Below are 12,094 nucleotides of genomic sequence, written 5' to 3'. Positions count from 1 at the left end.
TGTCAAATGCTTTTTTCTGTATCAATTGATACAATCATGTGTTAACATAGTGGATTACATTTATTGATTTCTGAATATTGAACCAGCTTTGCATCTCTGGAATAAACCCCACTTGGTCATAATGTATAATTCTCTTTTGTATTTCTTTCTTTTTTTTTTTTTTGGCAGCACTGCATAGCTTCAGGGATCTCAGTTCCCCAACCAGGGACTGAACCCAGACCACAGCAGTGAAAGCCTGGAATCCTAACCACTAGGCCCCTAGGGAACTCCCTCTTTTTTATATTTCTGGTTTATATTTGTTAATTTTTAAAAATATTTCTTGCATCTGTATTCATGAAGGATACTGGTCTTTAGTTTTCATTTTTTGTATTATCTTTGTCTGGTCTTGGTATCAGGGAAATAATTCATCAAATGAATTAGGAAGTGTCCCTTCCTCTTCTATTTTCTGGAAAAGACTGTGTAGAATTGGTGTTAATTCTTCTTTAAATGTTTAGTAGAATTCTCCAGTGAAATGATCTGGGCTTGGAGATTTCTTATTCTGGAGTTGTTAAAGAATTCAATTTCCTTCATTTTTACAGGACTATTCAAATTATCTCTTTTATATTGAGTGAGTTATGATAGTTTGTGTTTTTTGAGAAACAGTACATTTCATCTAAGTTGTCAAGTTTATACGTACAGACTTCTTCACAGTATTCCCTTATCGGTCTTTTGATGTCTATAGGGCTGGTCATGATATCCCCTGTCATTCCTGATAGTGCTAATCTGTGCCTTCTCTTTTTTTCTTTGTCAATCTTGCTAGAGATTTGTCAATTTTCTTGACTTTTTCAAAGAAAAATCTCTTCATTTCATTGATTTTCTCCATTTTTTTTTTTTTTTTTTGGTTTTCATTTCTATTGATTCCTGCTCGTTATTATTGGGTTGGCCAAAATGTTCGTTCGGGTTTTTCTGTAACATCTTATGGAAAACCCAAACAAATTTTTGGTCAATCCAATATTTCCTTCCATTTGCTTTGGGTTTAGTTTGCTCATCTTAATTCTGGATTCTTTAAGTGGGAACTTAGGTTATCAATTTGAGACTTTCCCCCTTTTCTAACGTATGCATTTAGCACTATAAATTTCCCTCTGAGCACTGCTGTAGCTGTGTCCCACAAATTTTCATATGTTGTATTCTCATTTCATTCAGTTCAATATTTCTTTTATTTCCCCGAGACTTCTTTTTTGACGCATGGATTATTTTATTTTTTATTTTTTCAGGTTTAAAAATACAATTTATTCATGATCCTTTTTGTACAATCCAGCATGCATTCCTAATTATAAAGGAAACTTGAAAATAATGTGATACTTTATTTTCCAAATCTAAATATTTTTTTTAAAAGTCTTTGCATCAGTTTGAATATATGAACACTGAGGAACTTAGATGAAATAAAAATCTACTGACAATTGTTAGTACAATTATATACAACTATCTTAAACAACATTACATAAAACATTTTTATTTAGAAATACAACATTTGTTTTCCTTTCTTACCTTGTATTAAACAATTTTATCTAGGCTCTTGACTTGCAGTACTGGCATCAATCATATAGCCAATTTTTGCATCATCTAACACAGTTTTTGCATTTAAAAATATACATATAGCTCTGTTTCCTTATGATGCTTTCACAAAAAAATCAAATCCTAAACCACATATCTAAATGTTACAAAAATTTATACCAGTTCCCCAAGCCTCCCAGTACTTAGTTGGCATGTGTTTGGTACATACACATCAGTTTGTTGCTTTTAAAGGTGAAATTTTAGAGACTTGTTTACCATCATATAGAGACAATTACAATTGTAAACTTCATGTTAAATGTTTTATCTAATTTGATAGTGTTTCCATCAGCTGAGTCTTCTAATCAGAGATATGTTGGGAAATATTTAAAACAGGCTCTGGCAGTGATGGGAAGTTCAAATCCTGATTTGTACTATTTTCCAATTTCCATAGTGTAAATACTCCTACTGTGGTTAATTTTAAGCTACCAACGTGAAGTCAACTGTCTTGCAAACTTCCTGAAATTTTAACAGTGGGCCCTCCTGAGCCAGCGTGAGCCCAACCCACAACACCAATAAAAAACCGCAAACATCTTTCTACCTACAAATCTGGTTCTTTTCCACTTAGCACTCCCAGGTGCTTGTCTTTAATCTGGGTTACTCAACAGTCTCCATCTTTACTGGCTGCTTCTCTTCAATACAAACTCACTTATATTTACTAAAATCTCTCACTCAGTCCCAGCTTAGGCTCATTTTAACAAAAATAATTTTCATAATATTGACATTGACAATATTCAACCTCATGTTAACTCCAAAGCTTAGTGAAAGTTTTGTTCTAATCATTTACATTGCTCTCCGGTCACTAATTACCATGCCACGGCCAAATTTGAAGGTTCCTTTGCAGTTTTCCCAACTCATTTTATGAGACCAGTATTATCCTGACACCAAAGACAGTACAAAAAAACAAACCGACCCCTCTGCATAAAACCACTATGCAAAGTTGATTTAACATATGAAAATCAAATTAAATCCACGATTCCAACATGCTAAAGAAAATTATTTGAGAAAAATCCAACACGATAAAAACTCTCAGAAAGTTACAGAGGAATTACCTCAACTTGATAAAGAAAATCTACAAAAAACAAAAAAACCACTAAAACCAACATCCTACTTAATAGCAAAAGACACAAAGCTTTCCCTCTAAAACTGGAAACAAGGCAAGGATGTGCTCTCACAACTCTCATTCTCCTCACTACAGGAAGTTCCAGCTACTACAGTAGGCAAGAAAAAGACATAAAAGGCACAAAGACAGCAAAGGAAAAAATAAAACTCTCTCTTTGCAGGTGTCCATGATTATCTATGTAGACCAACCCAAATAATCACCAAAAGAAAAAAACAAGAACAAGTAAGTGAGCTCTGTGAGGTCACACAATACAAGATAAACACACAAAAATCAATCACATTTCTATATATTAGCATAAAACAATGAAGAAAATAACGTTCTTATATTTTAGAGTTAAGTACTGATACATTCACAAACAAAATAAAATTTCTGACATTCATTTCAAAACAATTTGCTGAGGAGGACGGGGTAGGGATATACATAAAGCAAGATTGGTCCTAGGTTGCTGGTAGCTGAAGTTGGGTAATATAGAAATCTTTATAAGCACTAACCTCTCTTGTTTCGCTGTTCTCTAAGCGTGGTCCTTGCACCGGCAGCACCGTCCTCCCTGCAGAACTTGTTAGAAGAACAAATGCTCCGCCCCCAACCTATTTATTTTGAATCAAAGGCTCTGCACGTGAGGCCCATTACTCTAGGACTTAACAAGCCCTTCAGGTGATTCTGATCCAGGCTAATGATTCCAAACCGTGGCTTGTCAACTGCTCTCACCTGAAGATGTTACCGAACCAAACTTGGGTCCGCTTGCCCACGCGCTGTAAAGCCAATCTACTGACACTGGGTTCTGGTGAAGGAAAGTGCAGCGTTCACTGAAGGGCATCAAGCAAGGAGGCCAGGACAGCTAGTGCTTAAAAGACCCAAATTCCCCGAAGGCTTTCAGGGAAAAGTTTTTAAAGACAGGGTGAGGGAGGGAGGTTTGGGGGGGGGGGGGGCGGGTGTGATCTGCTCATGGACATTCTGATAGGCTGGTGGTGAGGTAGTCAGGAGTCAAGATCATCAAACTTTAGGTTCCAACCGGTCTGGTGTCTCCGTGCTTGTGAGCAGCAGTCAGTTAACCTCTTTCACCTGGCGGGGGTTTCAGTATCTGCAAAACAGCTCAAAGGACATGGCTCAGAATATTACCTATAGCGTTTGAGGAGGAACTAAAAGTTCTTGATTTTGTTTAATGGCTAAACTGTTATTATTTTCTCTTATTTGACTGTTTTTCTTTTTTTCTGCATTTTCTCACTTCTCTGATTAAATTTATTCTTTGACTAACGTTTTTTTTACGGACAAAAGGCAGGCAGAGGATATGGGGGAAAGGACCATAGGGTCCTGCTCTGTCTCAAAGACTGGTAGATTTTGTTATGTTTTAAATTATCCACAATACGATGGGGAAATAAATGAAAACACCTATGCCAGATGTTTCACTAGCAAATTAGAATAAACTTTGAAAACATACAATTCTAATCTTAAACACTTTCAGAGGACAGCAGAATGGAATCTGTTCCCTAACTCAGTTTATGAGACTAGAAAAATCTTAGCCCTGGAATTGAACAAAAAGTATGAGAAAAGGAAATATCAAAGCCAATCTCACTCAGGAACACAAGATTCAATAATTTTACGCAGGAATTAAGGAAATTGCATCCAGCAGCATATACAAAAACAAACAAACAACAACAAAACCCCCACCATAACTAAACTGCAGTTACACTAGGAAAGCAAAGTTGGTTTAACATTGGAAAAACTATAAACGGAAGGGAGTATGAGAGAGGTTTGTTTATTCCTAATATATTCTGTTTCTTGCTCCAAATGTTGGCTACCTGAGTATGCTTGACTTTTAAAAATGTATTAAGATGTATGCTTATGATTGTTACGTTTCTGATTGTAAGATAAACTTAAATGAATATTTTGAAAAAATCTTTAAAATTTTTTTTTATTCTCAAAGTTCTTAGTCATTATTATAATAGATAAAAAAAAATAGGAAACATAGGAAACTCTATTATCGTAACATAATACACTGAGGAAAGTACAATGATAATAATTCTGCAGATTTTCCTCCAGATAATCTTGAGATACTTTCATCTACTGACATTTGATTTTTAAAAAACCCAAAACTTCAAGGTTTTTCAATACTATAATAAGCAAGTGTTTAAAAGAGTAAATACAGTGATGATTAAAACCAATTGGGCTTTTTAAATATTAAAATAAACTGGAACTTACTTAGAATACAAAATATTAACATAAAACATTTGATTATTTAAAATGAAAATGCAATTATGAATATTAGAGAATGAAATCAGTCTTTGTCTGATGTTTTAAAACATCATTGGTTCACAACTGCAGGAGTTCCTGAGGTAAAATCTGAAACTGGGCCCCTTACACGGAAGGCAAGGAGAGACCAAAGAAAGAGGAGGTCACCCTAGATTGGTAGGTGGCAGGTTTAATAAACAGGGGAACTTATATGTGTGTCTACTGGATGAGTAGATCTTTGCAACTGCCCACGACAATCTTAAAATTTTATATAGAGGCTTTAACTGGGTTCAGTCACATCAACCATCCAGATTGTCTCAACACCACCTCGCTCTCTCAAGAATGTGTCCTTGGAACAGCTCCTAGTGTAGGAATGGTGGGCAGAATGTACATTCCCAGGACAGGAGATGGGTGACGAGCCTCAGATTGCCCCATCCAGCTTGACACATCCAACCTGTGTCACGTCTTCTCAATGACCTCCTCAAACAAGCATAATAAAATTTCCTCCTATCTTTCAATATCCCTTTGGTCCCGAAGTCAAGTATGACACAAAATGTCAATTAAAAATTAATTTAGGGGCTTCCCTGGTGGCGCAGTGGTTGAGAATCCGCCTGCCAATGCAGGGGACACGGGTTCGAGCCCTGGTCTGGGAAGATCCCACATGCCGCGGAGCAACTGGGCCTGTGAGCCACAATTACTGAGCCTGCGCGTCTGGAGCCTGTGCTCCGCAACAAGAGAGGCCGCAATAGTGAGACGCCAGCGCACCGCGATGAAGAGTGGTCCCCGCTCGCCGCAACTGGAGAAAGCCCTCGCACAGAAACGAAGACCCAACACTGCCAAAAATTAATAAATAAATAAATAAATTTATTTTTTTTAAAAATGCTGTTCCTTTGCCACGGGAAACTGTGCATTCTAGCTCTCTAAGAACACCTGGTTTAAATAAAAAATTCAGTGATTGTGGGCTTTTTCACATTAAAAAAAAAAATTAATTTAGAAACAAATTATAATTTTCTTAAACATTTAATTATCACACACCATTGTTATTAAATGAAAAAAAGTCCAAGTTTGGTTTTATATGACTAACAATTTATGCATTTCATTCAAATGAATGAATTATATATAATTTAATAAAATAGTAACCAACAATGAAAATATTTTATATTCTAAATAAAATATTTATATCTAAGAATAATCAAATTATTTTTAATATCTTTAGAGGATTGGTAGATTACATATTGCCATGGAAGATGTTGAAATGCCAAAAAAATTGGAAACTCCTAATTTAGTCTCTAGAAGCATATTAGCGTGTCACAAATTAGAATCTTTTATATTTTTCAGAAATATAGAGTATTTGTACTTGCTTGTCTTCATAAAAAACGTTTTTTACTTGAAGATATTCTGAGCATTTCTTTGATCAAAATCATTATTAGCAAAAAAAAAAAAAAAAAAATCATTATTAGCAGTATTTAAAAGAAGAGAAAAATAAATTAATCCAGGAAGATACTCAATGTATATATTTGACTTTTAGAATAATTTAATCAGCATTATACACACTTTTGATTCTACTTTAATGTTTGTGTGACGAAACAATTTCAAGATTGTAATGATCAAAATAAATATAATAATGACTGGGAATAGTATAACACACCCTTTGGTGAATTGAATCATTATTTTTCCTTAACTAGACAAAATTACAGCCATTTCTAAAGGCTTTTTGACTTCACTGTGCATGTAGACTTTATGAGGAAAAATAAATTTATTATCCAAACTCCGTAACGTCAACCTCTGACTTTTCATGCTGGCACTAATTGCATGTCTGCTGCTTCTATGTTTATATGTCTTATTATCCCAGCTTTCACTGGGTGACCTCTTAATACAAGTGACAATCCCACAAAACATAATGCTGCTTGTTTATTAATTTGTCATCTAAAAATTATCATTCACTTAATTATAAAACTCACCTGCGTGTTTGTATGTTTCCCATCTAATTCTTGTTTATATTCACACAAATATTACCCACGTTTATGTGTATATAATAGGTTTATAGAGATTGTCACTAGTAAAATTGCCATTGTTTTGTTTGCTTCCTTCTTTTCCTCTAAAACATATTTTTTTCCCCCAACTCAGGTATTCTTTATTTTATTTTATTTATTTATTTTTATACACAACACTGTATACATGTCAATCCCAATCGCCCAATTCAGCACACCACCATCCCCACCCCACTGCAGTTTTCCCCCCTTGGTGACCATATGTTTGTTCTCCACATCTGTGTCTCAACTTCTGCCCTGCAACCCGGTTTACCTGTACCATTTTTCTAGGTTCCACATACATGCGTTAATATACGATATTTGTTTTTCTCTTTCTGACTTACTTCACTCTGTATGACAGTCTCTAGATCCATCCACATCTCAACAAATGACTCAATTTCGTTCCTTTTTATGGCTAATATTCCACTGTATATATGTACCACACTTCTTTATCCATTCGTCTGTCGATGGGCATTTAGGTTGCTTCCATGACCTGGCTATTGTAAATAGTGCTGCAATGAACATTGGGGTGCATGTGTCTTTTTGAATTACGGTTTTCTCTGGGTATATGCCGAGTAGTGGGATTGCTGGGTCATATGGTAATTCTATTTTTAGTTTTTTAAGGAACCTCCATACTGTTCTCCATAGTGGTTGTATCAATTTACATTCCCACCAACAGTGCAAGAGGGTTCCCTTTTCTCCACACCCTCTCCAGCATTTGTTGTTTGTAGATTTTCTGATGATGCCCATTCTAACTGGCGTGAGGTGATACCTCATTGTAGTTTTGATTTGCATTTCTCTAATAATTAATGATGTTGAGCAGCTTTTCATGTGCTTCGTGGCCGTCTGTATGTCTTCTTTGGAGAAATGTCTATTTAGGTCTTCTGCCCATTTTTGGATTGGGTTGTTTGTTTCTTTAATATTGAGCTGAATGAGCTGTTTATATATTTTGGAGATTAATCCCTTGTCCGTTGATTCGTTTGCAAATATTTTCTCCCATTCTGAGGGTTGTCTTTTCATCTTGTTTATGGTTTCCTTTGCTGTGCAAAAGCTTTGAAGTTTCCTTAGGTCCCATTTGTTTATTTTTGTTTTTATTTCCATTACTCTAGGATGTGGATCAAAAAAGATCTTGCTGTGATTTATGTCAAAGAGTGTTCTTCCTATGTTTTCCTCTAAGAGTTTTATAGTGTCCAGTCTTACATTTAGGTCTCTAATCCATTTTGAGTTTATTTTTGTGTATGGTGTTAGGGAGTGTTCTAATTTCATTCTTTTACATGTAGCTGTCCAGTTTTCCCAGCACCACTTATTGAAGAGACTGTCTTTTCTCCATTGTATATCTTTGCCTCCTTTGTCATAGATTAGTTGACCATAGGTGCATGGGTTTATCTCTGGGCTTTCTATCTTGTTCCATTGATCTATGTTTCTGTTTTTGTGCCAGTACCATATTGTCTTGATTACTGTAGCTTTGTAGTATAGTCTGAAGTCAGGGAGTCTGATTCCTCCAGCTCCGTTTTTTTCCCTCAAGACTGCTTTGGCTATTCAGGGTCTTTTGTGTCTCCATACAAATTTTAAGATGAATTGTTCTAGTTCTGTAAAAAATGCCATTGGTAATTTGATAGGGATTTCATTGAATCTGTAGATTGCTTTGGGTAGTAGAGTCATTTTCACAATATTGATTCTTCCAATCCAAGAACATGGTATATCTCTCCATCTGTTGGTATCATCTTTAATTTCTTTCATCAGTGTCTTATAGTTTTCTGCATACAGGTCTTTTGTCTCCCTAGGTAGGTTTATTCCTAGGTATTTTATTCTTTTTGTTGCAATGGTAAATGGGAGTGTTTCCATAATTTCTCTTTCAGATTTTTCATCCTTAGTGTATAGGAATGCAAGAGATTTCTGTGCATTAATCTTGTATCCTGCAACTTTACCAAATTCATTAATTAGCTCTAGTAGTTTTCTGGTGGCAGTTTTAGGATTCTGTATGTATAGTGTCATGTCATCTGCAAACAGTGACAGTTTTACTTCTTCTTTTCCAATTTTTATTCCTTTTAGTTCTTTTTCTTCTCTGATTGCCGTGACTAGGACTTCCAAAACTATGTTGAATAATAGTGGTGAGAGTGGACATCCTTGTCTCGTTCCTGATCTTAGAGGAAATGCTTTCAGTTTTTCACCATTGAGAATGATGTTTGCTGTGGGTTTGTCGTATATGGGCTTTATTATGTTGAGGTGGCTTCCCTCTATGCCCACTTTCTGGAGAGTTTTTATCATAAATGGATGTTGAATTTTGTCAAAAGCTTTTTCTGCATCTGTTGAGATGATCATATGGTTTTTATTCTTCAATTTGTTAATATGGTGTATCACATTGATTGATTTGCGTATATTGAAGAATCCTTGCATTCCTGGGATAAATCCCACTTGATCGTGGTGTATGATCCTTTTAATGTGTTGTTGGATTCTGTTTGCTAGTATTTTATTGAGGATTTTTGCATCTATGTTCATCAGTGATATTGGTCTGTAATTTTCTTTTTTGGTAGTATCTTTGTCTGGTTTTGGTACCAGGGTGACGGTGGCCTCATAGAATGAGTTTGGGAGTGTTCCTTCCTCTGCAATTTTTTGGAAGAGTTTGAGAAGGATGGGTGTTAGCTCTTCTCTAAATGTTTGATAGAATTCACCTGTGAAGCCATCTGGTCCTGGGCTTTTGTTTGTTGGAAGATTTTTAATCACAGTTTCAATTTCATTACCTGTGATTGGTCTGTTCATATTTTCTGTTTCTTCCTGATTCAGTCTTGGAAGGTTATACCTTTCTAAGAATTTGTCCATTTCTTCCAGGTTGTCCATTTTATTGGCATAGAGTTGCTTGTAGTAGTCTCTTAGGATGCTTTGTATTTCTGCGGTGTCTGTTGTAACTTCTCCTTTTTCATTTCTGACTTTATTGATTTGAGTCCTCTCCCTCTTTTTCTTGATGAGTCTGGCTAATGGCTTATCAATTTTGTTTATCTTCTCAAGGAACCAGCTTTTAGTTTTATTGATCTTTGTTATTATTTTCTTTGTTTCTATTTCATTTATTTCCGCTCTGATCTTTATGATTTCTTTCCTTCTGCTAACTTTAGATTTTGTTTGTTCTTCTTTCTCTAGTTGCTTTAGGTGTAAGGTTAGATTGTTTACTTGAGATTTTTCTTGTTTCTTTAGGTAGGCTTGTATAGCTATAAACTTCCCTCTTAGAACTGCTTTTGCTGCATCCCATAGGTTTTGGATCATCATGTTTTCATTGTCATTTGTCTCTAGGTATTTTTTGATTTCCTCTTTGATTTCTTCAGTGATCTCTTGGTTATTTAGTAACATAGTGTTTAACCTCCATGTGTTTGTGTTTTTTACGTTTTTTTCCCTGTAATTCATTTCTAATCTCATAGTGTTGTGGTCAGAAAAGATGCTTGATATGATTTCAATTTTCTTAAATTTACTGAGGCTTGATTTCTGACCCAAGATGTGATCTATCCTGGAGAATGTTCCGTGCGCACTTGAGAAGAAAGTGTAATCTGCTGTTTTTGGATGGAGTGTCCTATAAATATCAATTAAATCTATCTGGTCTATTGTGTCATTTAAAGCTTCTGTTTCCTTATTTATTTTCATTTTGGATGATCTGTCCATTGGTGTAAGTGAGGTGTTAAAGTCCCCCACTATTACTGTGTTACTGTCGATTTCCTCTTTTATAGCTGTTAGCAATTGCCTTATGTATTGAGGTGCTCCTATGTTGGGTGCATATATATTTATAATTGTTATATCTTCTTCTTGGATTGATCCTTTGATCATTATGTAGTGTCCTTCCTTGTCTCTTGTAATATTCTTTATTTTAAAGTCTATTTTATCTGATATGAGTATTGCTACTCCAGCTTTCTTTTGATTTCCATTTGCATGGAATATCTTTTTCCATCCCCTCACTTTCAGTCTGTATGTGTCCCTAGGTCTAAAGTGGGTCTCTTGTAGACAGCATATATATGGGTCTTGTTTTTGTATCCATTCAGCAAGCCTGTGTCTTTTGGTTGGAGCATTTAATCCATTCACGTTAAGGTAATTATCGATACAGATGTTCCTATGACCATTTTCTTAATTGTTTTGGGTTTGTTTTTGTAGGTCCTTTTCTTCTCTTGTGTTTCCCACTTAGAGAAGTTCCTTTAGCATTTGTTGCAGAGCCGGTTTGGTGGTGCTGAATTCTCTTAGCTTTTGCTTGTCTGTAAAGCTTTTGATTTCTCCATCAAATCTAAATGAGATCCTTGCCAGGTAGAGTAATCTTGGTTGTAGGTTCTTCCCTTTCATCTCTTTAAGTATATCATGCCACTCCCTTCTGGCTTGTAGAGTTTCTGCTGAGAAATCAGCTGTTAATCTTATGGGAGTTCCCTTGTATGTTATTTGTCGTTTTTCCCTTGCTGCTTTCAATAATTTTTCTTTGTCTTTAATTTTTGCCAATTTGATTACTATGTGTCTCGGCATGTTTCTCCTTGGATTTATCCTGTATGGGACTCTCTGTTGTTCCTGGACTTGGGTGGCTATTTCCTTTCCCATGTTAGGGAAGTTTTCGACTATAATCTCTTCAAATATTTTCTCTGGTCCTTTCTCTCTCTCTTCTCCTTCTGGGACCCCTATAATGTGAATGTTGTTGCGTTTAATGTTGTCCCAGAGGTCTCTTAGGCTGTCTTCATTTCTTTTCATTCTTTTTTCTTTAGTCTGTTCCGCAGCAGTGAATTCCACCATTCTGTCTTCCAGGTCACTTATCCATTCTTCTGCCTCAGTTATTCTGCTATTGATTCCTTCTAGTGTAGTTTTCATTTCAGTTATTGTATTGGTCATCTCTGTTTGTTTGTTCTTTAATTCTTCTAGGTCTTTGTTAATCATTTCTTGCATCTTCATGATCTTTGCCTCCATTCTTATTCCAAGGTCCTGGATCATCTTCACTATCATTATTCTGAATTCTTTTTCTGGAAGGTTGCCTATCTCCACTTCATTTAGTTGTTTTTCTGCGGGTTTTTCTTGTTCCTTCATCTGGTATATAGCCCTCTGCCTTTTTATCTTGTCTATCTTTCTGTGAATGTGGTTTTTGTTTGACAGGCTGCAGGATTGTAGTTTT

Source organism: Balaenoptera ricei, chromosome 7 (genome assembly GCF_028023285.1).
Source record: "Balaenoptera ricei isolate mBalRic1 chromosome 7, mBalRic1.hap2, whole genome shotgun sequence".
In the NCBI taxonomy this organism is placed as follows: Eukaryota; Metazoa; Chordata; class Mammalia; order Artiodactyla; family Balaenopteridae; genus Balaenoptera; species Balaenoptera ricei.
The sequence above is the reverse complement of the archived record's forward strand: the minus strand, read 5'-3'. Positions refer to the sequence as shown.